The 24,936-nt window shown below is 46.0% G+C and overlaps 1 long non-coding RNA gene across 1 annotated transcript; it reads right to left on the reverse strand.

Moving 5' to 3' along the window:
• Positions 1 to 297: 297 nt before the first annotated feature.
• On the reverse strand, positions 298 to 1,488 carry LOC138493360 (uncharacterized). The gene is made up of 3 exons (XR_011276396.1): positions 1,416 to 1,488; positions 913 to 979; positions 298 to 483 (listed from the first exon to the last, which is right to left on the reverse strand). It is a non-coding gene; the product is annotated as an uncharacterized lncRNA (long non-coding RNA).
• Between the last annotated feature and the right edge of the window lie 23,448 nt (positions 1,489 to 24,936).

Below are 24,936 nucleotides of genomic sequence, written 5' to 3' on the forward strand. Positions count from 1 at the left end.
ATGAAATACTGTCCGGTAAGCCCAGCCTGCCTTCAGACCTCGGCCTCCGTAGTTTCGCTAGTGATACCCTCCTCCTCCCTGTGTTCCATAGTAACTCCACAACCCTACCATCCAACATTTTAAAGAAGATCATTTTGGCCACATATGGTATATTGGTAAAGAAATATAGCATTCTCGGAAGAATCACCATTTTACACAGGGCCACCCTTCCCATCAGGGAGAGAGGCAGACATTTCCAAAACTGATTAACATAGAACACCCTCATGCATGTAAATGCGCCACACTTAATGTTCGGTGATTCCAGAACTGTAGTTTATTGCCACATACATTTCTAGAGTTGTCTTGACAAATTGCCTTCTATGGAAACACGTGTTTCAGCAACAAAAAAATGTCTTGCTCAAACCAGGGCTGTACATAGCATATATAAATCAAAAACAAATTTAAATCCCATAGATATCAGCAACATATGCAAAAACAAAAAATCTTACCGAATACAGTGAGATAATATGATGCATTAAAACATAATTGTGACGTGTGTTGGTGTGAGACAGAGAAAAGAAGGATGGGTAAAGGGGAAGGATAATAAGGTAAAAAGACATGGTCATGGCGTGGCCAATGAAAGAAAAGCACAAAAATTAAATTAAATTCAGCATACATAACAACTACATTGGCAAAGCGTCATTGTATAATGAACTATTGCTTAACTTAAAGCACCATGTAAGATTTCAATTTACTCGCCACTGTGATTATAGTATTTTCAACAATCATAAATGCACTTCTACTGACTTTGTCAAAATAAATAGATACATTTAATCTGTTTCGTTACATTATGGCACCAACATGCGCCTCCATTTTCTCCATTGTAAGCGTTCTATTAGTATTGAAAAACATAGAAATAAATTGTTCATTTACCTGCATTCTGTGACAACCTTCTTTATGTTATGCGGTTTGTTGAAGTAGTAATAACCGGGTTAATTCCCTAAATAAAACATAACTTCAATTAACTAACACCACTCCGTAATATAGCGCTAAATGCCCTACTGTATATACACTGACTTGCACATATAGAAACGGTACATTAATGTTAAATGTCCACTTGCTCTAACCTCATGTTAGTAACAACGTCAGAAATGCTTAAATACAAATACGTCCTGCGGTCATGGCTATGGAAAATAGAACATGTCCGTGTTACGGCGCTTTCAAATTGCTAACAAAGAGACCTATCAAATGTGCACGAGCGCGGTTATGCACTTGAATCCTGTACATGTATAGTATTGAATCACATATCCCGTACCGATGTTAATGTTACATCTGCCCGAGCACTTCTCGGGATAGCTTGCATGTGACTGAAAAAAGGCAGTATTCCCATGATGCAAGAGCTCGTGAGTAACCTGCTTCCCTGAAACAAATATTACCGTCTTAGCGCAGCTCCTCTGCCGCGTCCACTAGGCTGCTTCGCGTGCCGATTGCAGCCATTACATAAATGGGGAGCTTGAGTTGTCAGACAGTGCCATGGCAACCGGTTTGTCCTTCCTTAGTTACCATGAACCTGTCGGCCATATTTTGGGACAGAAGTTATGGTATTAATGACGTACCGGTGCCCTGACCTCATAGATTTGTACAGTAGGATCTGTAACAATGTAAATTAGCAAAGCCATAGCCAATGTGTAGCTAATGGCAAGGTCAGATTTAGGCTGCAATTCACTGACAAGTGTTCACAGATACGTGTCCGGAGCTGGCGAATAGTACTTCCAATATACATTTTCTGACAAATACAGATTATGGCATACACCACATGTTTAGTTCTGCAATTTATATTCTGTCTGATCATTGTTATTTCCATAATTGTCTCGATAGTTGTTCATTTTTCGTGTGCATACGGACACATGGAACAAGTGCCACACTTCCTGAATCCAAAGTTATCTTGTGTCAGCCAATTAGTAGGCTGCTTCTCGATTACATGTGGGAGAGGTGAAGGACTTAGATGGTTCCTTAATGTTTATGATCTTGTAAAAACGATTTGTGGCCCATGCTGTGTAAATTTAGTTAGATGTGGATCAAGCTGTAATAGATGCCAATTTCGTTTTAAAATTCCAAAACTGCACTGAGTCTCCTAATTTGGATAGTGCCCTCCCTGTTTTATGTACAAAGGTTTCATCCATATCATGGAATATTTGTATGCCCAAATATTTGAATGACTCTGTCTCCCATTTTATCTCCCCCTTCGGTAGGTCCCCCGTTTTACATCCCTGCGGTCCTCCTAGAGGAAATAGCAGTGACTTATCCTTATTTATTCGGAACCCTGACAAATTTCGTACATTTTTTAACATATAACAATAAATCGTCATCATACAGTGTCACTACATGTCTTACCCCTCCCACTAAAATTCCTGCCTCCCCCATCTCCTGCCGTAGGAACCCTGCTAGCGGCTCCAGGGCCAGAGCAAAGAGTTTCGGAGAAACCGCATATCCCTGCCTTGTCCCTCTGCCCAATTCCCACCCCTCCGAAGCTGGTGAATTTTTAAAGTGGTGTGGCATTAATATTTGTAAACGAATTTGGCACAAACCAATGGGTCAAAATGGTGCATTTCATGGCTCAATTTTTGGGAAAGACAGAATATACATGCAGTTTGGTTGGGGGGGCATAAGAAATATTTAAATATTTCAGATGATAGGTCACTAAATGTACACAGAAACCTTTCGCCTCAGCACTACACAGATGTGCCAAACGGCAAATGTGCGCACCAACAGAAAGATTGGAAGCACAGCAAACAAGTATATATTTGTGGCACATTGCTGAAACACCTTTGCACGATAAATCCTTATAAACAGAGGAAGGGGTCATTATTGCAGGGAAGGGTCATTATCCAAAGCAATAATTACCCCCTCTGGAGGTTTATAAGGCTATCAGCACATAGACCTACCTCAACCCTCTTGTCCGGACCAACTACAGACTCAACTAAATTATCCTACCGAGCAGCACACTCACAACTATGTCTCTTCTCGGAATCAAATAAATTCCTCGACTCTGCCCAATCTGGCTTCAGACCTTTGCGAGAAACTTAATCCTACCAAGTCTCCATTTGAAATGACCTTAAAAGACACTCAGGCTCAGAAGGTTGCGCCGCCGTAATCCTACTCGAGCCTCCTGCAGCGTTCGACACCATTGATCACACCATCCTCACAAGAGACTTGGGATTCTGCTCTGAATTGAATATCCTCCTTCCTCTCCAACCGATCTCAAATAGTACACATGCCTCCGTTCTCATCAGCTTCCTGCCCAGTCGCCCATGGAGTGATGCACGGTGCCTCTCTCTCACTGCGCCTCTTTGACCTCCACCTGAGCCCGCTACCCCTACTTATTTGACTCCACAGTCTATCGTGCTACAATTATGCAGACAACACACAAATCATCTTCAAAATTCCAAACAGCCCCACGTCTACCTCCGACAATCTCGCAACCTGCCTCTCACAGATCGAACGCTGGATGACGGCCAAACACCTACTACTCAATCCAGGCAACACTGAGATATTGCTATGTGGGAAGACCACCCTCTTTCCTCAACCCACCCTCTGGCCACTCTCCCTATGGCCACCTCCCCCGACCCCCAACACAGTAAAAAACGTGTATACATTATGTACGCAGACTTGACCCTATCACATCACATCAATCATGTGGTCAAATGCTGTTACCTATTGTGACGAATCCTGTGGTGTCGTCCTGTCTCACCGAGGGGGAGACCCTTCTCATGAGGCCAGGGAGGTGAGGCCACTGCCCAAAAGCCCTCCTGGGGGTAACACTCAGTGGGAGGATCTCATGGGGAGGGATTCCTTCTCTGGGATACACGGAGGACACAGCAGGAGAATGAGGTATTTGGACCCGCACCCAAACCCTCATAATACTCCCATAGACCCCAGTTCCTTTTCATCTACCCATATGTATGTTTGTCAGTCTACTCCTCTCATTAGTACTGAAAAAAGGGAGAATAGACACTGCTCTCATAGTCCATCATGGACAAGGACTGGGATGAGGAGGAGGCACAGAACAATGACGAAAATCAACAAGAACATGATATGATATGATTGGTTAATTATAACGCGCTTAATACCCGGAGGTTTCTAAGCGCGGACCCGTGGATCGAACCAGTGTTGCTCTGTGTCATCTTGCTTCCAATGTGAGGGTGTTGCCCCTGAGCTATCCTCCCGAGACAACATATTGGAGTATTCTAGCTTTTAGTGGACTTTTCCTATAAAAAGCAAAGAGCACTGACCAACTTGTCTAGCCCTCCAAGGAGGAGCCACTAGAGTGAAAGCGGTATGGGGAAGGAAAGTGAAGCAGACCGCGATGCAGGAGAGGGGGCCGAGAGGTCCAAAGCCAGCCCTAAAATGGGGGACATCACGGCAGCCTGGCGAACGGAAGTTCCAGGTGTTCCTAAAGCCTGGTAGGTGCTGGGAAGGAGAACCACACAACGGGGGAGAGGTCAGAGGCTATGGAGTTGCCATAGCATTGCAGAGGTACACGAAAGTTACAGGGTTCCAGCAGCTGGTAGCAGACACCCAGGAGAAACCAGAAGCCTTGTTGACCACATACAAAGGTAGGTAGGTTGCCGGAAAGGAATTGGGTACCCAAGAGGGTAGTGGCAAGTACAAAGAGCCACCACCCTCAGTCTGGGACTGGTGGGAGAACCCAGGAAGAAGAGAGAAGCAAACCAAAAAGGGTTGACAGGTTAGTGAACCAAGTTGGTTCAGGCCAGGGGAAGGGAGTCATCCTCCCTGGCTCTGTGAACTGTGAAACAAAATCTGAGAAAGACCAGGGGAAGGGAGTTATTCTGCTGGCTGTGTGAACTGTGAAACAAAGTCAGAGGAAGGGAGCCATTCCCCCTGGTATTGTGAACTGTGCCAGAAACCGTAAAGAGACCAGGGGAAGGAAGACACGCCCCCTGGTATTGTAAAGTGCAAAGTAAGCCTTAAAAGGGGCAAGGAGGAGGGAGATATTCCCCCCTGGTGTTGTCGATTGCAAACCAATCCTGGGAAAAGGCATGGGGAAGAGAGACATTCCCCCTAGCGTTGTGAAAACATTAAGAGCAAAATACCTGGAGATAGGAGGCATTCTACGGGAACACCATAGTGAAGAAATAACTATATGCAATAAAGAATGTTGATACTTGAACTGGAACTTTACCCTTTTGAATCCGAATGGAGAACTTTTCTGCTGTTTTGCATTTCAACCTGGAACTTTGTAGGAACCTTGAAAAAGGATTGAAAACTGGAGAAGGGAGCCATTCCCTCAGGCAAAGATCCTACATAACAAGTGGAACTGGGAGCCGTTGTCCAGAAGAAGGGAGCCATTCCTCTGGACCACGAAGATCCACTTCCTCTTTAGTTTAGTTATAAGTGTAAGGGAGATAGGTATAGGGTTTTGACACAGGATGGTGGATTCTTGATTTCATGAACATCCTGACCGAATCCGTAGTGTTTTAGTTGAAGCAGGGAATTCCCTCTTAGAATAAAGAGGGATAGGTTTTCTCTATGATGTTCATATAATAAAAGATTATGCCAACCACCATGCCACCTGTGTGTGTAAGTCTCTTACTTCTACACCCTTACACTACACATACACATCCTCCGATGCCTTTTCCCTTAACTGACCGTCCCACACAGCGTCTCCAGGATCGTTGCTATCATCCTTTCACGTCTAGATTATGCTAAACGCACTATACTTAGGGGCCCCTGCATGGCAGCTAAGACAACTCTGAGTACCAAACACTGTTCAGAGGCTCCCCCTAGCCCTAGGTCCCAGAGAACACCTCTCCCCGCCCTCTGTGTGTTTCACTGGCTTCCGATTGGATGGCAATCCTCCTTCAAGGCGATGTGCATCCCCCATCGAGCCTATTACAACAAAGGACCGGAATACCTGCAGCATAAATGCACATGATACAGGCCTAACAGAAACCAGAGATCAGGCTCAGCACTTCTTCTTGTCATTCCAGTGACACAATCAACCCGTATGGGTGGTTCCTCCTTCTCAGTACAAGCACCCACCATCTGGAACCCCCTCCCTATAACTATAAGCCATCATATAGAGCAGTGGTCTTCAAACCTTTGTGGCCTGGGCCCCCCCTGAGCAAAGTTTGGACAGGCCGGGCCCCCCCAAAAATGCCAGATGGACAGTATGTAGAAATTGCTATGAACTTTTGCGTGCCGTCACCGCACCCTACTCCCGGTACAGACCCTGGGCTCTCCCCACTCTACTCCCACCACTATCCCAGTGCTGACGCCCTTCCTGCTCCCACCACAGTCCCATAACACAAGCATACACACATCCATACACATTTAAATAAAAAATAAATCGCCATAAACATACCTCGCGTGGTTGCTAAAATGCCCCGCTCCAGGTTGCTCTGACCGTATGTGCGAGGAGGCGCAGGAGCACCCCCTTACACATACATACATGCAGTGCCCCAGCCAGCATTTCCAATGAGCTATGCAAGGCTGGCTAAGCAAAATACCCCCAGCGTTGCATGGCTCAGTGATCATGTGCGGCTGGGGAAATGAACTGTCAAAGGCAAACAGAGTTTCCCTTTGACAGTTTAGCCAGCCCTTGAGCACTCCCTCAGCTGGAACCTGGGCTGGCTCCTCGGCTCCTCCATAATGGGTGAGGTGGCCAGTGGTTGGACGCCCCCTCACCCATTATGGATGAGCCGGCAGGCTTGGACTGGCCTATACCAAAAATGCAAAATGCTAGTATAGGCCAATAAAAATGGGCCACTTTTTTGGCCAATGTGGGCCAGTTTGAGGAGTTACTTCACTATGGGTACTATTCAAACAGTCTGTGACTAAACACTGAATATCCATTTGCAACTGCTGGCCATTTTTTCATTGGTGCCTAAGACCGTTTTATGCTGACTATGTGAGCTGCCGCTTCCCATTTCCTCCAATCTAAAAAAATAAAATAAACATTTCATGCTGGGCTCCGGCACCCCCCCCCCCCTGGGATGCGGCCGCACCCCCCTGGGGGGGGCGCGCTCCACACTTTGAAGACCTCTGATATAGAGGATCACCTAGCCTTCAGGAGGCACTCAAAACCTGCTACAATTATGTGTACCATGAATCTTTGTGTACATTGAAAATCTTTCTTTTTTCCTCTGATGGCTTTGTGTCCATACAAGGTTCACCTTCCTTTCCATATATGGAGGGCTCCCCTTAAAGAAAGGGAATCAATAAGTAATGAATACATACATGCTGTGCGATAACAATGTTAGACGTAAACATAATTGAATATTAAGCAACACTGTTCGACTCTATAGTCTAGTAAGGTTTTGGAGTCTATGCCTTAAATGTTGTGTCTAACACCTTTATTAATGATTGAAGTGTAAACTTTGAATAACTGGCTAAATAGTACAATACATTGAATGCACAGATTGTGATGATTTCTTGCAGAAAGGGATTTACAGAACAGACCTGGTCCCGATGAAGGCATTGCACTGCTTTGGGTGTCCTTTAACAATGAAACATGCATTTCAATCTTTGAAATATGTGGCAGATAAAATATTGTCTGTAAGCCAGGACACTAACCTACTTTCTCTGTAAATAATGATACATTGGTGGCGACCAATGACAGATGGTAATTGTTAATGACATATCATCAAAATAATTCAATATCACATCTCCTACATAATAGGCTTGGAATAAAAAACAAGGGTATATGCGTGTTAGGATGGGTGAAATACATGGGTGGCGCTTACTTTGCCCCTCCAGAAGAACAAGTGGATGTTGGTGCGTCTGTAAAGCCTTTTTGCATGTGAATGTTAAATTATTTTTTTGACAATACTCTTCTTTATAAATAATGCGTTTTTAATATCTTTTATAAGAAAAATCAGTTCCCATCATTTTTTTGTAGCCTGCTGTGATATTAGTGAGCTGTGTCAATTTGATATGATGGTACAGCTTGGTTAAATTGTATGTTTTCTTTCTATAAAATGTTTGATTTATTCAGTGAAAAAAACATTAGTTAAGACAGGTAAGGTGACAAAATGCATTGCAACAAAACACAGGAGATTCAGTGAGTGTTGGAAGCGATGACACATTTAACTCAGAGTCCCCACGTTAATGTCATCCATGATATAATTTCTGATGTCATTGCTAATGTCATCTGTGATCTCATATACGTTCTCAAGGGCTGACAAACGAGGGGACCCCTGGTTTCGGTTGTCGTCACTTCCAACACCCACTTAATTTCATGTTTTTTGGCGATAAATTGCTTCACCTTAACTGTCTCTTAACTAAAGGTTTTTCACTGCATTTCAAAGGTTTTGGTATGCTATAGCTTACCCCCAACCCCAGGTACTAGAAATAAAGACATGCCACTTGCCAAGCCATTCGGCAATGGCCACTGGTCACTTTGCATCAATTGCAATAAAAGTCCATGACCCATATTTCCTTCGGTGGTAAATACCCATGCCCAAATGGCTATTGGCCACTTTGCACACAGTAAGGTGAAAGCCAGGGCCCACTGGCCATGTCCTTTGGCTGTGACCGCTGTCCACTTTCCACCAATTACTTTAAAAGAATGTGGCCCTCTTTCCCCTTTAGTAGTAATTTACCATGGGCCAACGGTCATGGTCCCTGCCACTTTACACCAATTTTGTTAACACGCTGTGGCCCGCTTTCCACTTATTAGAGTAAAACACTGTGGTCCACCATCCAGAGTTTTCCCGGCTCGTCCACTCCTGTGAGATGTCCCCCCCAGAATTTCCTGTGGGAACATAACCGAGAAAATCATTTTACACACTTTTCTTGCTGCGAGAATGGTTCTAGCAGAAACACACCATCTTTTCATTATTGCGGTAAGATGAAAATGCCTTCAAATTCAAATGTCTTTCACAACCCTCCTTTAATTCTACATGCCCTCCCCTCCTGCTAATATGGTTTTCTCGTATTTCTTCTAGTGAAACATATCAATTCCTGCACAATCACGTGAGATTCCTGTGTTAACTAGGCCCGACACTGCTTAGCTTCCGAGATCAGACGAGATCGGGCGCATTCAGTGTGGTGTGGCTGTAGGATTTCTGTGTTAAGGTGAAAACCACTGCACTGAGGAAGGCCTCCATAAGCCTCCGCAAAGTGTCAAACTCACCCGATGTTCCTCTTTCACCCTCCACACATGTTCCCTGATGTCAGACTTCCTGTTACCCTCCTCCAAATATAATTCTGAGCAATTTCCATTTTTATATTAACAGGAACATCTTGTATTGAGCACAACACAAATGGCGCCCTTTCATTTCTGAAAAGCTTGGTGCTGCAATGCACCATGGTAGATATATAAAAAGTATTTTGGACCAGGGCACCCTATTCGCCATCAAATGTAAAAAAAGACTATTGGACCGAATTACACCAAACAACCAAAAGGCCCATCTGCATCACTCTGTGCCCAACTGGTTTTTTATTTGGCACAAATCTGTCCTGTGGTTTTTGTTGTGAGCATGTCTAAAGGATACACCTGTTCGCCTATGGTAAAATGTATAGGATCATTCCAAGAATATCCTTTATTTCCATGCTTGATAACTTTTAAAGCGTTGGATGAATCTGCCACAAATTTTACTATTTGGGTAGGGGGGCATACCAGGCAATTATGTTGTAAAAGTGCAGCCACAAGTCCAAAGTGTCGAAGGTTACTAGCAATAGAAAGTTCACAAAAGTCAGTGGTTCGTAGGTTTTTTATTCACTATAGTGTGGCGACTGCTGCCCTATAATATATAGTACATATAATTACCCCCTTTCCTGCAAGGTCTGCTTCAGGGATTCCTTATATACCTACGGTGTCACTGAAACACTGAAATAGGAGAGGAGCTCTGTTTAATGGAAGAAGAGAAAGCTGTGCATTAACACTATGGAGCGGTGGGGGTTCAATTCCCTCATAGATGTTTCGATTTAGTATTAAAAAAGGATGAACGTTTATCTGTCAATTTCAACTAGGGAGTGAGTATAGCTGTGGATACGTTTCACAGGGATAAGTCTTTAATTATTTTTAATGACTCCTTCTGGGTATTGGTGGCAGCATAATTCTGCATATGAAAATAACATGTTTTAGCCATGTTATTGTCTTTGAAACGCTTTGAGAGTCGTACGAAAACTAAGCCTGCCAGTTTCTTCTCCCAGTCTAGAAAGCTATCAATGGTCTTGCTCCTCGGAACTCATCTGTATCTCAGTTTACTCACCATCTCGTTCCCTCCAATCCTTCTCTGCAATGAACCTCATTGACCCTTACCCTCCCTGTACCTCCTTGAGCTTCCGCTCTTTCTCCCTCCTCGATCCACTCCACTAGAACGCACTTTGCATAACAATCGAAGCCAGCCCAATGGTGGATCTCTTCAAAGCTCGACTTGAACTTCACTTACTTCGTAAAGAGGGAGCTTCCCCTGCTTTCTCCCCCATCCTTCATACCTAACCCCACCAGTGCCTTCAGTGACGCTTAATAATGTAATTTTGTGTTTTTAATTAGTTCTCCTCTTTAGTTTGAAGCACTTGCCCTCTTAGATTAATGTTACCTTTGTAAGTCACCTGTTTTCTTATAAAAATGATTTGTTTTGTCTAAATATTGGCGGTTTCAAACAGCCTCAGTTAATTACATATTGTGCGGCGAGTGGGTTACCGTGGTGAGACCCTGAGATTCTGTGTGGAGAAAGTCTTTTCTTGTGCTCCATTATTTAGAGGAGGCAGCTTTTGGATACATATTCCAAGCAGAGGGTGGCAAGTGTGTTGCCCTGGTGAGACCCTGAGATTCTGTGTGGAGAGAGTCTTTTCTTGTGCTCTATTATTCAGAGGAGGCAGCTTTTGGATACATATTCCAAGCGGAGCGCAGCAGAGTGCGGCAAGTGTGTTGCCATGGCGAGACCCTGAGATTCTGTGTGGAGAGAGTCTTTTCTTGTGCTCTATTATTCAGAGGAGGCAGCTTTTGGATACATATTCCAAGCGGAGCGCAGCAGAGTGCGGCAAGTGTGTTGCCATGGCGAGACCCTGAGATTCTGTGTGGAGAGAGTCTTTTCTTGTGCTCTATTATTCAGAGGAGGCAGCTTTTGGATACATATTCCAAGCGGAGCGCAGCAGAGTGCGGCAAGTGTGTTGCCATGGCGAGACCCTGAGATTCTGTGTGGAGAGAGTCTTTTCTCATGCTCTAGTATTCAGAGGCAGCTTGTGGATACATATACCTTGCTCCCAAGCAGAGTGCGGCGGAGTACAGCGAGTGTGTTGCTTTGTTCCCGTGGCTCGCCAGCCCAGCACAGCTCAATCCCCGTCCTCTACATCCTTGGATTCCACCTGGGGGCACACAGTGAAAAGAACAAACAAAGGGCGCATACATCTGAGCATGTTCAACAGAGGAATCACAGAGCGGCGACTGTGACCGCGGTGAGTTTAGTGAATGAAACAGCGTTGAATTAAGAAGAGCCATATAGTATCAGAGACTTAAGATTCAACCCCCCGCCCCCACATATGGGTGAATAGCTACCTGATAACAGTTGAATGTTGAAAACTGCAGAACCACTTTGGATAATGTGTGCTGTTCGCACCCGATTCAATAGGACCGGCATTGGTTGGTCTTGCTGGGGTAAACCTTGACATTATTGAGGTTTCACCTAGTCACAGTGTCAGTGAATGGAGATTGGATACAGGCCCCATCCATAACTCGCTCCCACTGACTAGCTGTTAAACACTTAGGGGAAAAATACACGTCATGTACAATCTAAGAAGCTCACATTATAGTGATGACTTGATAGCATCAGAACTGGAAACTGTGCAGTACATCATGAGCTCTTCTGCTCGTACAGCGGGGAACACGGGGAACACGCCTCTCACTACTCCCAGTCAAGCGTACACCCTGCAAGACGAGCAAGAGGTTCAAATGCTACCTGCCAGGCAACTGTCTCCCCCTGTAGCAGATCTACTGGGGAAACCATTAGAGAATAACCTGGCATATACTCTATCTACTACTTCAATGAAAAGGAGAATAACGAAAAAAGAAGAGCACGCAGTCTAGATGAGGTGGATGACATGGTGTGCAATAGAAGCTTTATATGTACAGCTTAGGAGCAATCTCTGCTCCAGTAGAGTAATAAATACTAATAAAAACCGCAAGCATGGCAGAAGAGGTGAGCATAAGCCCAAGCAAAGTAGTTTTGTCAGGGAATTAACTTTTTGATAGATGAATAAGTCCAAAAAACCTGAAAAAAACAGGTTTCTTACCTAATAACGGAAGCACCTACATAAGAGAAAACACAAATGGACCAGTGGGATGTTTACCGGCTTTGGCAGTAACACAACCAACAGTCCACTCTAACAGCAGTCAGTTTTGTACTTAATTCATTGGTAAACGTATTTTAGTTATTTGTAAACGTATTTGAGTTATTGAAGAGTGAGGTGCAAACACACTCAAGGATCCTGCTGGAATTGACTAAGGAGGTTGGAGGCTGCAAAACCTCTTTAGTCTGACTCAGAGAAATTATCAACACCTTGGTCTGCAAGTCACTGAAACCATTAAAGATCTTCAATGAGGAACAGAGGACAACAATGAAAGTATATTGTAGCAGACTGGAAGCCCGAGTGGATCAAATGGATATAGAAAGAAAGAATCGGAAAGTGACCTGTACCAGCGAGATCCTGGATTTCAAGACCACCAATTCCCATATTGTTGGAGATATATCTCTTGAATTACTAGATAACACCCCGTTGTCAGAGTCTGTACTGGAGGAGTTCATGAGACTGGCGTAGATTGCTGAAGACTGTTGTAATGTGTCTTACAAGCTGAGTGGGTGACATCACTACTGAATGGAATCTAGTGATGTCAGTGTGAAAGGAGTGTTGGTGTGTGGGGGTTCTATGCTTGGCAGTTGGAGTTATGCTGACTTGGAAAGGACATGCCAATGTTTTGTTCCTGGAATTGAACTACAATAAATCTACTTAATAACTTACCTGCTGGCGCGGGTGTTCATCAGCTTCCAAGTTATTACACTGGCGACGAGGATGGGATCCTGTCGTGGAGGGGGCAGTCCAGAACCAGGAAACATTGCCCTCCATTGAATCCATGTCCTTGAGGAAGTTCAGCAGGTTTAGGGGCCCACAGTTGTTTTGACTAGGCAGTGCTAGTAGTAACAGCTGCCCTATTGTGGGCCGCCTGTCCCAGTTACCGGGTGGTGCTGTGGACGGTATTTTGATCGGCACACTGTTCGGTGTGCGGTAACTGGGGAGCGTCTGTCATCTGGACCAAGCTGGCCGGGTGGAGCTTGTGCTTGGCAGATCCCCAGCTGGTGCCTTGGAAGCTGTTCGGCACACGTGTCGGTGTGCGGAGTACTCCGGAGGCTCCCGGTGCACAAATCGGTGTGCGGCGCTGTCTTGGGCGCCTGTGTGCACTTTTGAGTTGGTTGGCAGGCCGGGCGATGCACCGCCGCGGACGGGTCCTGTGTCGGAGCGGAACCACGATCATGTTCTGCATTTGGGACCGGATGCCTAAGTAACGCGTCCTGTGTCAGGACGGGAGTGAGCTCTTGTCGCGGTGCTGGAGGGAGAACAGTGTGTGCAATGCGCGTCGCCTCTAGTGCCCAGCTGGTTGCCAGCACGACAGAGGATGTTGGTCCGTGTTGTATGTCCAAGGAGAGAGTGTCCGGGTGGAGCTGCTCCGTTTTTGTGGGCTGCACAGGTCCCGCGTCCATCCATGAGCGGAAGAGATGTTGCTCGGCCGGCAACCCAAGTGGAATGATGACGTTGCCTTCCATTGAGCGTGCGTTCCAGCACGGGAAGCTGGAACGCGTATGTATGGTTGGTTGGAGCACTCTATGGTCCCAAAGTGTGACGTTGCTACGGAGTCTGCGTGCGTTCCAGCGTGGGCGGCTGGAACGCGAGGAAGCGCTCGTTTGCGTTCAGGGTACGCAGCCGGGGAAAAATCAGTTCGTTACGCCTGATGTTGCAGGAAGACATGGGCATCGGTGGAAAGACGTCAAGGAGGTGGATTCCGGAGTTTCCAAGTTCGCCAGTGAGGCGGATTTACATGCATGGGTGGTCGTTGTTTGGAACTGCGAGATCGACTTTGGTGTGCTTCACGATTTGGATTCCTGCAGGTTTGTCAGGGCAGGTACTGAGGACAGTGTCCCTGCGCCCTGTGATAGTTTGTGCTGCGCGGACCTGAAGCAGTGGAGTTCTTTATCACTGCGGTCCGCTGCGAGGAGGAGGTTGTACTTTACCACTGCGGTCCGCTGCGAGGAGGAGGGTGTACCTGTTCTCCTTGATCTGGTGAAATATGTTTAGTTGCCGGCTGGTGTGTGGGGTGTGTATGTGCGTGTTGCATGGGCCCGTGTGAGTGAGTGAGTGCGCGCGCTGAGAGTTGTGTATGGATGATTGTTTAGGTTGTATTGAGAAATTGCAATCTTGTGTGCTAATGAGTTGTTTAGTGTGTTCCTGCATTATTTTGCATTAATTTGCATATTGTTGTCTCTCATCCAATGATTCTTTGCAGGTGGAACTGTTCAATACTTAATATGTTTTCTTGCAGGTTGGATTTCCATTATTGGGTTGTACGGACTCGTGGGTGGGGGCACTTGCGGGTTGAATTGCTTCTTTGTGAACAGCATTGTTTATCCTGTGCTGTGTGTATTTTTGATGCACTTACAGTTATCCTTTACCAATAATTAACTGAAATAATGCATTTTACACATCATTTTGTATTTGAACATGTGTGCAATGTTTTGCGTGTATGCCACCCATCCTGTTTTTGGGGGTTTGCATATGGTGCGGGAGGTGAACATTGTGTTGTGCAGGAGTGGGAGTGGTTGGTTATTGAGGCGTTCTGCTGTGATGCAGCAGGTGAGGCTGGACCTGGGGTCCATGGTGAGTGGTGAGGTGCTGCGTTGTTGCAGTTTGGCTGGACCAGGGGTCCATGGTGTGAAGTGTGCTGCGTTTTGCGTTCGCAGGAGGCTGGACCAGGGGTCCACGGTATGTAGTAGGTGTGCTGCGGGTGGCAGTAGGCTGGACCTGGGTCCAAGGTATGTAGTAGGTGTGCTGCGGGTGGCAGTAGGCTGGGCCTGGGGTCCAAGGCATGTGGTAGGTGTGCTGCGGCTGGCAGTAGGCTGGACCTGGGGTCCTCAGTGAGGGTAGGTGTACTGTGCTGTGCAGTATGCTGGACCAGGGATCCGTGGTGGTTAGTGTGTGTTTGGTGTGTGTCTGGTTCAGGTGGTTGGTCCTGGCTGTGTTCCGCATTCTTGCGGGTTGGTTCTCTAAGGTTAAGGGTTTTGTGGTGTTGTGGTATCCTTAGGAGTGCTGTGGTGAACTGTTTCGTTGTTGTGCTTGTTGTTGCTCTGTTGAGCTGTGTGGAGTGTGCCCGGGGGTGGCAGCCCTGGTGTCCTAGGGGGCAGACTAGGATGGGAGGATGTTTGTGCACTGAGGGTTGAGGAGTGTTAGGTAGTTATCTGCTGTGGACGCTGGGTCGTGGCAGGACCTAGGTTCCAAGGGGCAGCTTGGAACAGGTGGAGGTGCGTAGTTTTTTATTTTTGTCTCTCGAAGGTTGTCCAGTTCTGTTATGGAAGGAGTGAGCCCTTTGTAGACTGCGTGGGGTTCCTCTCTGTTTTGTATAAAGGGAGGAGTGGAAATGGTGTATAGTTGGGCGTAGGACTTGGTATAAGGGTTTGGTTGATATAGAAGTGTCAATTTGCCCAACGTGATGGCACAGTGTTAGTATCCTGGGGGTGCCATGTAGGTTTTATTGGGTTCTTATTTCTTTGGTGGAGCACTTTCCTGTTTCCTTGATCTTCCTTGGAGTGTCGGGGTTTTGGTGTTCTCTGGGGGCAGTTTCTTGTCGCCAGTGGTGTTACTAGTTGGTGCATTACATGCTGGCCACACGTACATGTAGGGGTTTTTGTCTGGTGATGGTTTTGGTGTGAACATTCTCTGTTCCAACAAAGTAAAGGAGGGAGATGTGTTGTAATGTGTCTTACAAGCTGAGTGGGTGACATCACTACTGAATGGAATCTAGTGATGTCAGTGTGAAAGGAGTGTTGGTGTGTGGGGGTTCTATGCTTGGCAGTTGGAGTTATGCTGACTTGGAACGGACATGCAAATGTTTTGTTCCTGGCATTGAACTACAATAAATCTACTTAATAACTTACCTGCTGGCGCGGGTGTTCATCAGCTTCCAAGTTATTACAAAGACCAGGAAGGGGAAGTAAACCGGGAGGATGGAAACAATTAAATGTTTCACAGAAAGTGATCGATTTAACAATCCAAGTGAGTCCCGCCCAAGAGGATCACCTAGAGGCACTCAGCAAGAGCCCAAAAATAAAAGGAATCAAGAGAAGAAGGGCAAAGAATCGTTAAATACCACTAAAGTGCAAGAAGTTCATCAGAGCGAAGCTAAAACCAAAAAATCAAAAACATACTACAATGAAAAAATCAGGGAAGAGAAACTATTTTAAAGCTCTCAACCAAATTGTTTATCAGAAATCTACATTAAAGTCCAAGAAAAAAGTAAAAACCAGCTCCTTTAGCCAACAGGTAGACCTGAATATGGAACAGTGGACGTCTACAGAACTAAGTTTGGGAAAAGAGCCCTGGAAAGCAGAATGCAGTACTGACCCAAATATCCAGAGAAAGCTAGTATTGGCTTGCAAACAATGCCTCAAGCCCCTACTGCCAGCAAGCCTATACGATTAGCACCAATACTTTGTCGTGGGAAAAAAACGCTGAATAAAATAATCGAGGATACAAAGGTGCTAGGAAGATCATCGGCTACTTATACCAATGGCTCACCCCATCAACATCTAAGAATATTTATTTATTTATTAATATAGTTGTTTATAGTTCATTACAAACTTTTACAACTTTACAAATTACATAAATAAAGAATATCAGAGGCCACTGGAAGCATAAATAACAAGACCCCAAAAGATTCTTCGAGTAAGCCATTCGCAATACCTAGAGTATGGCTGAGACAGTGGGATGAGAAAGAGGATAGTAGAACATTGAATCGAGGAACAATTCTAGTGATAGTTAGGAAAGTTCCCGACGTATTCCTCTTTTCTTCACATGGTATAGAACAGATATGTTTCCCTTTTGATGACACAATGCAAATCGTCATAGTATTAAAAACAAAGATGAGGAGGAGCCACCAGGGGGTGCAGAGATGTGCTGAAGCACCTGCGTTGGTCTCGTACTCTGTGGCTGTCAAAAGGGAACTGAGCCGCCCCTAACGCACCCAGGAGAGACCAACAGACCCCCTGCACTAGCTAAACCCCTGGAGTAGCACCTGAGCGCAATTTCGGGGCCTCCAGCCCCTACATTAACGGAGATAAGGAGCTTGGCAGAGGAGGTGGGGCTCCCGGTCACCGCGTCCCACTCCTCGGCTCCGGGTGAGATCTGCAGAGCTGCAGAGCAGATGCAGTAAGAGGGCTGAGAACTGCAGGGGGCTAGGAGTTAGCCCACGTCGGTGTCCACACACTCCCTTGCTGACCAGCGGAAGCCGAGAACCCCGAAGAAGCCGGAGGGGCATGCGCCCTGGGGTGCTCAGGCCGTCATGTTGCCTCCCAACCCCCAACGACCTGAAGACCTGCAATCCCGGAGTCCTTGGGCGCCCGTGCCAGAGGGTGAGAGCGGTGAAGAGCCAAGCCAGAGAGGTCGCCGCGCCCGGGCCCCCCGCCTGTTCACCATCGCAATCATTGTGAGCCCCCCATGTGGACCGGGAGCAGAGGAGAGATGAGGGAGGAGCGCCAGAGCAAGGCAGACCCGCTGGCACGGTCCCAGCGTCGCTGGAGAGGCCCTTTGCATTGCCCCCCTCTGTCTCGATTACTAAGCAGCCTGGGGAAGTGAAATTACTCCAGAATCTGCCTAAGGGGGCCCCTGTCTCAGCAACCGGCATGGTGAGGGAGAGTGTGCCCCGAACACCCCAGACCCTGCAGTGGGGGCACAAAGTAACAGAGCGTCATCCTGCGGCCGGCGGAGGGTGAGCCGCCTCCCCCTCCTAAAAGAAGTCTCCCGCCGGGGTAAGGAAGGCCAACGCTGACTGAGTTGAAGCCCCTTGCCCCTGCTGAAGTGTAGCAAGAGCCAGCGACACCCTGCTCAGGATCGTGGGCAGACGCAGTCTTATCCCCCACGTGTTCTCTCACACACTGGTGGGGGCCAAACCCAGGTGCCTCTCCCATGCCTCTCACCGGAGTCGGAGAAGTGAAGCTCCAATATCCCTCATCCCACTGATTGCAGTACCTGCCTCTGGGGTAGAGGGTCCTGGGGCAAACGCGCTAAACTCCTGCCTTCAGCTGAAGCTCCCGGCATCTTAACTGCTGGGACCCCTGAGACTCTGGGCACCCTCCACACCGTCACTGGGACTTAATCCATGAATCCACACGCAGAGGTCTGGGGGCACACCTGGTTTCCATAGATTCGGAAAAGGAATTTGACCGGGTCGAATGGGGGTGCATGGGCAATGTATTGCAGAGGATGGGGTTAGGAGAACTATTTAGAGGGTGGATCGCATCTCTATACAACGGCCAAATGGCGAGAGTGGCAGTAAATGGTGCTGTCTCATCCCCCCTCGAGAAAATAGGCAGGGTTGTCCCATTTCCCCCTTGTTGTATGCCCTGGCTATGGAGCCCCTGGCTATCGCCAATAGGTTGGACCAGGGGATTGCGAGGATTCAATGCAGTGAGCAAGACTTTAAACTGTAGTTGTTTGCTGATGACATTCTTTGCTACTTGACTAACCTGTCGGGATCTCTTCCGCACCTCCTGGAGCTAATACAAACCTTTGGGGAATTCTCGGGCCTGAAAATAAACATCTCCAGATCAAGTGTGATGCCCATGGGGTAAGACAACTGGGGTACTGCCGGTAGGAAATGAATAGGTGGAATGATTCGAGCGTAGGCCCTCCACGTACCTGGGAATTCACCTCCCTAGGGACTTGAGTTCCTTGTATGACCTTAACTACACCCCAATCCTGGGAAAAATTAAAGCAGATCCATTACGCTGGGGCCCACTCACCCTCTCCTGGTTTGGCCAAATGGTTTCGGTAAAAATTAACATCCTCCCCCGGCTTCTCTATCTTTTTACGGCTCTCCCCACTCCCTAACCAGACTCCTTCTTTGCTACACTACAAAGCACGGTGCAACGCTTTCTTTGGAGGGGGAAAAGGCAGAGAGTTAACTATGCAACCCTGACCCTCCATAGAGACCTTGGAGGATTTGGCCTCCCAGATTTCAAATTATGTTATAAAGGAGCACAACATACATACAGGACATCTATACTCACCCCAAGAAAGTGAGGGACCTCCTGTGGTCACCACCCAAGGAAATCCCTCCCCATGTTAGATCCCACCCCACTTTGGCGGTCCGCAGGGAGTTATGGAGGTATAATAAGGCAAATGCACTCCTCTCTTCGTGGCCATCACCAATGAGCTCACTGTGGTGCCCACCTCGTGACCTGGGCAACAAAGGTATGCGTAACATAAAGCAATGATCAGACATGGGTCTTGAGAGAGCCGCTGAATTGTTTAGGAAAAATAGCTTTATCAAATATGAGATTTTAGATGAGGCCATGGGCCCGACCCCGCTATCAGTCTTTGAATACCTGTGGGTTAAGGGCACCTTGATGGACCCCAAATGGTGTAAGGACCTCTCCCGCCCCCTTGCCCCCTTAGAGAGAATAATTGCTGAGTCCACCAAAAGGAAGGGAGCTGTTACGCTCACCTGGTATCCACGGGGATGCCACCCAGCCTTGGTTGGATGATTTGCCCTCTCAAACCCATTCCCAGTCCCTTGGTAAGGTCTCTGGTTAAAGATGGGTCTGCAATATAGGAGAGCTGGATTCAATACCAGATGGTCTTTATGTTTTCCCACCTCCCTTGGCCTCAACTCCTTCCTCCCCCTTGGGCCTTCTCCTCACCTTAATATTTTAAAAGGTGGATTCTCTGTCCTGCTCCTCATGGCAGGGGCGCGTAAATGTGGGGGGCGAGCAGCAACCAAGTTACTTCACTGGTGCAAGCCCACCTGTGGGAATCCAGGCCTGCTGTGACGCTGTAGGTTTGCTGCTTTACAGTCTTTATATGCAGTTCTTATGTTCCTCTTAGTTCGAATAATAATGTCTTGCTTCTTTCCTTTTAGGTATGGAAAGGTATTTTGGTGTTGTCATGCAGTTTGAAGATGAGCATGGGCTGGTAGGCGAAAGCGCGATGTGCGCGATGCTGTCCGGTGAGTAATGCGCAATGCGCGGCGCTGTTTCGCCTTTTATATTGCTAACCTGTGTCTTTTCTCTCCTTGCAGGTTGCGATGTTCCTCGCCGAGCACCGTAATGTTCCAGCAATGATACTGACCAGGAGATGACTACCCAGGTAAGAATTGTGTGGCTTTCTTCATTCAGGAGGAAACGTGAGTAAACACTTACTAATGCTGTCTTTCTTTCTCCTCTTTCCAGGTTATGGTATTCCAGGATGCATGCGGTGCCGGATGATGGAGTTCGTACCTTCAGGTGAGTGGAACTGAAGTCGGCGATGGATTGAAGACAGGATACTGTTCCAGGTAAGTTTCGTAGTGTTCTCTCTCTGCAGGTCCTTGGTTTCAGGTAAGCTGGCATCAAAGAACTGGACACGGTGAGCGTTACGCTGCCCACAGCAGAATAACGCAAATCATGTTCTGCTGTTTGGGTGCGGTTTAAATAATCTCAGGTAAAGTAGTCCAGGTAAAATAGTCCCAGGCCTGCCACACCCAAAGTAGTCCAGGTAAAGTAGTCCCAGGCCTGCCACACACAAAAGACTAGACCGCATAGCTCAGTTCCTTGTAACTGAGCTATGTGTGTGCCTCCATGTTGTCTGAACCCCCTCAATTTAAATAGTCCCAAGTAAATAGTCCCATTCTAATGTTGGTCCTTGTGATGGTTATGAGCCTGGCGCCAAAGGCGCCAGGACTGACTCCAAGAGAGTCTTGGATGAAGTTTTAAGGCCTTTGACCTGGCCCTAACTGGAAGGCTGACTTGCCAATGAGGGCCAGGGGCAAGGGTCATGACAGAGCACTGTATAGAATTTACAGAGTATTGGTTACAGCGGATTTTGAGGGGAGGCAGAAGTTTAAACGTTTCTGTGAGGAAAAGGTGGGTGCAGAGATAACAGATGAAACCTGGGGTACAGTCTGCAAAGTAATGCTTGCTCTGTCCCTCTACACGGCGCGATGGAGCATAACTTTAAAATCCTCCATGCATGGCACCTTTCCTATCTAAAATGTTTGCAGGTGTCTCCTCTCTGCTCAAGGGAATGTGGCCAACAGGGAACATGGTATCATATTTGGAGGGAATGCCCGTCCTCTCAAATGTATTGGGCTGAACTCTTGAGCTGGATCAAGGACATGGTTGGGGCCTCCCCAGATTTTCACCCCATTGAAATTTTGCTTGGTGTCCCTTTCTGTGAACCTGACATAACTAGCTTCCTGAAAGCAGTAGAAGCTGTGCTAAAGGCCGGAAGGATCGCCCTAGCTCAACAATGGAAACAAAGGACCACCCAACCAGAAGGGAGTGGCGTGCTAAATTGTGGGGTATCTTTACATATGAAAAACTCTTAGCGTACAAGGTAAATTGGGGGAAAACAGTAGTATTTCCACTTAAGATAAATACGCTAAATAGACGATCGCTGGACTGGGATTGTCATTGGGCTGAGGTTTCGGTGAAATATTTAGGTATGTATTTGGTGCGTGACATTAGAAGAATGGTTGAATATAATGTGGATAAATTAAAGGAAGTGCTGATTAAGAATATATAACGATGGGATAGGTTGCCTAAGGTTTTATATTACATTCCGTCTCTCCCTCTCCGGTTTACCAAGAAGGTGCTCAAGAGTATTGACAGGCTTTTTATGGATTTCTTATGGGGGAAGGGAAGTAGGCCGAAGATTCCACGATTTATTATGATACGTAGGGTTAAAGATGGGGGTTTTGGCTACCCAGAGTTGGAAAATTATTATAAGGGTTTCTTATTAAAAAAAGCATCCTATTACTTTGGAGAAAGAAAGAACTCAGATCTTTATTGGCTTTTGATGGAGTGGGAGATATTATATCCTTTTTCTGTGAATTGTTTATATTCCTATGGAAGTATACCAAACTCTGGGACAAAATTGGAAACAATGGTAGTTTCGAAATCTGCTCTTGTTTCTTGGATTGAAGGGTGTGGACAGTCTTTGTTTTTTGTATGATTTGGCGTCCATTTGGCTGAATCCAGGTCTGCAAATTGAAAATAAAATGCTTACTTGGAGAGCTTGGGCCAACAAGGGTATTTTAAAGATAGGAAATGTTTGGAGGGAAGGAATTATGGTTCCATTTGAGGATCTGGTTAGTTGTTATGGTTTGAACAATAGGGAGTTCAGGAGATATAGATCTCTGGAGCAGTTGCTGAGGGTGAGATTACAGATGTTGAATGAACCTTTAAATTGTAGACCTCAAATCTGTGAATTATTCACCACCCCACCAGGGGCAGTTTCGACCTTTATTAAGTTGATGCCTATACAGGAATGTATGTTTAACTCTTGGGACAAGCTGAGAATGGAATGGGAGTCAGAAATGGGAATGAAGTTGTCTGAGGAATCGTGGAATTATGCGTGGAAAGTAGCGGTGAAAGCCAAAGTTGATCTAAACCTGAGATATATTCATCAGCGTGTTTTAGGACGTATTTATTGGACGCCTGTGAGAATGAATAGGAGAGGATTGGCAGATACGGGCTTGTGTTGGGGGTGTAATTGCTCAAGAGGGACCTTTCAACACATGCTTTGGGAGTGTAGTAGAGTGTTAGATTTTTGGAAGGATGTTCTGGATCAGGTCGATTTGGTGGTAAATGATTTATTCCCTCGAACATTTAAGTCAGTAATATTTCTTTCAGTTAATAGAAGGAGTGGAGATATATGTGTTTCCCTGGATTGGATTGACAGAGCACTGTTGATGGCTATTAAACATATAATGAAGGTGTGGGAATCTAGAAAAAAAACTCACTGTGAAAATTGGTTATCAGATATGTGAACACTTTCATGGTATGAAAAGATACAAGCTCTGAAGCATGATCGGGAGGTTGAATATGCCGAGATGTGGGGATCGTTCAATAGTTTGTTTGATTGAAATGTAGGACTTGCTTCATAGGTGTATAAATAATATCGGGGGTTGGGTGGTGGGAGGGTGTTTGTCTTGTCTACTGTGCTGTCTTACTGTGTCTTGTAGTTGAGATGAGATGTGGGGGTGGGTATCTTATGGTAATGTAATATGGTAATTTGTAGTGGCATGTGTTATGTAGAAACTGATTCTATGGACTACCTGTGAATCCACTCTCACATGTATGTTCTTCTGTTTTATGATTTTGTGTAAAAATAATAAATAAAGTTGAAAGAAATTAAAAAAAGAAAAACTCTCAGCGATCACTAATGATAAGATGGAAAGGTTTTTGTTCGACTGGAGTGCTATATTGTTACAAGAACGTTGTGATGCCCTTAAACTTTAACATGTGGTCTTCTTTAGATTGGTGTTGTTCCCCAAAACATTGATGCCCATGGAATCGATTGGTATGTTATTGCCCCGTACGCAGAACTCACATGGCCAGTGAGAGCTGCAAGGTCCGGACTCATTCCTATTCTGCTGTATGTCCCCTTTGGAGGATGGGGCTTGGTGCCTATAGTGCAGGGGGAGGGATGGGGAGGGCTGTAAGGGTAAGGAAAAAAAGGTTTTTTTTCATTTGCTGTTTTTGAATGAATCACAAAGTTCTGTTTGATGACAAATGCTCAATAAAAATTTAAGTGGAAAAAAAAAACAAAGATGGGGGCCCATGTTATGCTAAACTCAGCTGCTGACCTAAAAAATGTGGGCATAGAGGTAACTGAAATTTGCCCTAAACATGTATCGGGGAGAAGTATTAAAAAGAAGAACGAAAGGAAGACCAATTGCCAAAGAGAATTGAGAGTTTATGAACAAGTGAATGAAGGCAATCGAGGGAAGGTGAAGAAGGGCCTGAGAAACTTTGGAAAATGGCAAATCCAAAATCTGCTCATTGCTTCCAAACATTTTGACAGAAGTCTTTCAAAAGCTGAACGAATGTGAAGATTTATATCAGCTGAGGAACAAATGAAAATAATTAGTTGGAACACGAGCGGTTCCAACTCTTTTAGAAGTGTAAATGTAAGTAGGTTCATATACCACAACCACAATTTAGTACTTTTTCAAGAGACGTGGTTACAGAAAAAATAGTTATGTAACAGTTGAACAACTTGCTGATCGACAGAAGGAAGGAAGACCGTCGGGAAGGCTTTTATTAGCTGCTCGCAACTCCTTTTGGGCTCATACCAGGGGTTTTGGCAGTAAGGCTAGTCGCAAATAGGTGTACATTAATAGACACTTTAGTGGTAATAAACTTGTACTACACACTTTTTTATCTGAAGTATCTGGTCTGTTGGTGGAGGTACATCTCAGGTTTGGTGATGTGCCCTTGTTACTGGAAGCCAAAAATGCTGTCACGCAGTGTTGATCACATTATTCACTTCAATTTGACCAAAGCAAACAATCACCAAACATGCTGATGGTGTCATGGTTGCCCCCCAGTTGATAGACATCAACATGAATGCAATAACATGTTGACAACATTAAAGTTGACTTCAATTTCCACTCACACTGACAATGTCCACAATCTTTGAGAACATCATGGTTGAGTCTGATAGAAACGGTGTCGACCAATATGCACAATGGCACGGCTGATTTCCAGTCTACGGAAGCTGACGATAAGGTCCTGACACTTTGAGAATGCAATCGAGAGCGCCAGGCCAACAGACGATGACAATAGACCCATCAACCATGGTCAAGGAGGCGCTAGTTTCAGAGGCTGGGATGTGGTTATTGCGGGCACTTTGTTCGTGCTTCAAGTTATAAATAAGACTTCTTGGTCACGAATGCCAGTAGCC

Source organism: Ambystoma mexicanum, chromosome 10 (genome assembly GCF_040938575.1).
Source record: "Ambystoma mexicanum isolate Mex_15411 chromosome 10, UKY_AmexF1_1, whole genome shotgun sequence".
NCBI lineage: Eukaryota > Metazoa > Chordata > Amphibia > Caudata > Ambystomatidae > Ambystoma > Ambystoma mexicanum.